Source organism: Austrofundulus limnaeus, unplaced genomic scaffold (genome assembly GCF_001266775.1).
Source record: "Austrofundulus limnaeus strain Quisiro unplaced genomic scaffold, Austrofundulus_limnaeus-1.0 Scaffold0, whole genome shotgun sequence".
NCBI classification, from domain to species: domain Eukaryota; kingdom Metazoa; phylum Chordata; class Actinopteri; order Cyprinodontiformes; family Rivulidae; genus Austrofundulus; species Austrofundulus limnaeus.
The window spans coordinates 5,488,296-5,491,769 of NW_013952402.1; positions in this window are offsets into that span (position 1 = coordinate 5,488,296).

The following is a 3,474-nucleotide window of genomic DNA, read 5'->3' on the forward strand; positions in this document are numbered from 1 at the left end:
TGTATAAAAAATTGTTTTTTGTTTTAAATGAAATTAATTAACTAACTAAACTAAACTGACTCCATTTGTAATAAAATAATCCCATGATGCATGATGCAGCTGATTAATATTTGAACTTGGCCCCATTCAAGATGGCTCCCACAGTCAGGGGCCCTTAGCCAACACAAACATGGCTCTAATTCTCTCAGTTTGGACTCTTACAGCACTTTGAGTATTTCATGAAATTACACATAATGTCATCAACAAGGTTTGACCAAAACTGCTCCAGTTTTTTCTTTTGACTCTGACATGAAAAGCAACATTTCACGTTCCTAAATTTTAATAAAAAGATGAAAGTTAGTGTTATGGCAAACAAACTTTGCAAGTCCCATTATGTCCTAAAAGGCCGCACTGAGTTTTAATCACAATAATTATTCTAACGTGACGAATGTGAATGGACATAAAAAATGCCCAAAGCCTGTCTGATGCTTGTTTCTCAAGCAGGAAAACTTTTGATCTCTCTGAAGGAAATTTTATAACTGATTAACTGAATGTTAGATGCAGTAATATATTTTATACTTTCTGATCATTTCAGCCTTAAAGTTAAAGCAGACAAAGAGATGTTGTGTGTCTTATCATGTGTTCTTTCTTTAGTTTAAACAAAACTGAGTGACGTTCTGACATCTGACGTAAAAGGTAACACCAGGAAGAAATACATTATAAGGTCAATTCATTATTTTAGGAAAAAAGAAGTTGTGAGTGTGTGGCACAGTCTCTGCTTCAGAGCAGGGCTCCTGTGTTTTTTTTTTTGTTTTGTTTTGTTTTCAGCCCGTGTGCTACTGTGAACCTGATTGGAGTCAGAAGATTGAAAATAAAGTTTTAAGAAGAAATCCAGTTGGATTCCTGTTAATTCGGACATACCATTTTGAACTACGCATATTTTTCTTACAACTCTTTTCTAAAAATTTTCAAGACATTATCAGAAATGTTAGAAATCACAGTTAAGAACAAAATTAAAAGAAAGTATACAATTTTAATATTTGAGAAAACCCTGTAAGAGAGTTGAATTGTGTCACTTCTTCAGGCTGCAGCAGCTCTGTGGTCAGTGCTTCTGAAGTTGCATCAGGAAGGGCATCTGATGTAAAACCACTCTTCAAGCAAGTTTGTTTGCTGTGGCGACTCATGCAGAAAGGAGCGGGAGAAAAAAAACAACATTCAAGATCACTTCTTAGCTCATTATTGTGCAAAGAGTGCTTCTTAATGTTGCTGATTCCCAGACCTTCCTTGCTTTCAAATCAATAATTCTCTGATATGGAAGAAAAAAAATTCATTGTTTCTGAGCTGCATTTATTTGGCATTAAACAGCATATTTTTCGCTTGTTTTTCTCACATATATATGCACAGATACACACATGTGAACATATCCATGGAGCGAAGCTGAAAAAAACAATTACAGTTTCTCATTAAGGCACTCCTAATCCCTTTATGCAAAACACAGTTACACAAGTGCACACAATGAGGAGAAAGAGAGAATGAGGAATGGTGGAAAAGAGGAGGGAGAGCGGAGAAAAAAAAACTAGCGCAAATGCGAGGAGAATAATTACATATATCATGAAGCTGTTCCTTTTATTTCGGAAGTCACTTCTGATGTCACTGGCCGGCTTTGACGCTAATTTGAATTCAGACCTTTATCAGTCGCCGGCAGCAGATTTTGAGTGACAGCGCCACCAAACGCCTCTCGCCAGCCGTCCTATTGATTTCTCTAAATCCCCAACAATAGCATTTGCATGCTTGTTTCTGTTATAATACAGATATGCCGTTTCGGAAATTAAAGAGCGACAGGCAGACCAGAGGTAACTAATTGTGTGCCTGTGTAATGAGTGCAGTTTCAATTTGATATAACCCACAGCTTTTCCCCTCGCAGGCCCGCACTAAGTACTTTCAAGTCTTTGTGGGGAAATAATTGATTTTTTGTGCTTTGGGCACAGGGAAAACTATTATGATCTTTTTGAATAATGGCAGCAGGAGAAAAGGCACGTTGAACAATTTAAATTGGTATTAGAGGAGAGGAAGGAAAGCAAGGAGGGCTTGGTGACGGGTGGACGACTGATAGCATTGCAGAGTCCTGGATTTGACTGACAGTCCGCAAATGGCTACTAGTGTGTTGATTACTCATTCTCTTACAGTGGAAGTGGGGCAATGTGAGGTGTCATTATGGCAGTAAGTAAAGCCACATTGAGCCTGACTGCTTATTGCTGGCTGGAGGAGAGGATGAGATGGAGGGATGGTGAGAGGCGGGCAGTCAGGGTGGTCTGGCTGACTCGCGATGCCAGGGGCCCGTTCGTTGGCCAAGACAGTTGGTGAATGAACGAGCGCTCAGGGTGGTGCTGGCATGTTGTCATGTAGCTTTAGGGTTTTCTATGTGCTTGTCCTTGACTTTCTGAGTGTCAGGACAGAGCAATGTGAACACAGAAAGTCAGTCTGCAAAGAAGTTAAATGAAAAGTCTCCAACATTTTGAAGTGATTTATAGCATCAAGAACCCACTGCATTTTCTGACCCATTACCTGTCACCACAGAATGCCTTTACCCAACTTTAGCCTCAAAAATACCTTTGTACCTAAATGTTTCACAAGAATTCCCAATATATGAGCATCCTGTTCATTCAAGCCTCAAAATTTTGTGTGTTTGCACTACCAATAAAAATGATCATTCTACACATCAGTGATCCAACATCTCCCTTTTTTCTGGCCCTGAAATCTCTGCCTCTTTTTCTCCAGAGGCTTTTATTTTTTGTGTTACTGAACTGTGTTTCTTAGTTTAGTTGTCATGTTTTAATTCTTAAAAGGAGATAAACATTGTTTTTCTGTGGATAAAGGTTGTGGTGTGATAGTGAGCGGGGGGGGGGGGGGGGGGGGGGGGCTGCCAGCTTTGTACTTCAGTTGTCTTTTTACGCAGCAAAGGGCAACAAGCGTGACATGTTCTCATGTCCTTTGAAGTCCACTGGTTTTTCATTAAAATTACAGGGAGGGTTTTTGATGACATTATCCAACACTCCAGGTCTCTGTGTGACAATTTGGGTGCAAAAAGGGGAGGAGAAAGAAAAAAAGGATGTGTTTGGAAAGAGATATTATTGGCAGTGTGCAAATCTTGTGAACCAATTGTATCACTACTGCAGATACTGCTTTGTTTCCCAGAAAATGTTTTTAGCTTTAGGTAATTTATTGAAAACGCAAAATTCCTCAGGGATAGGAAGTGCAATTTCGTTTATTTATTTACCGGTGTTGGTGTTCTCCCTCTATTTTTTTTATAGTTTCCTGCATTTTCAGATTCACAAGTTGTAATCACAAGAACCAGACATAACCACTGTTTGCTTATTTAACAACTATTTACTGAAAAATGCTTTAAAATACAGCTGAGTATTATATTTTTCTTTCTTTCTTTCTTTCTTTCTTTCTTTCTTTCTTTCTTTCTTTCTTTCTTTCTTTCTTTCTTTC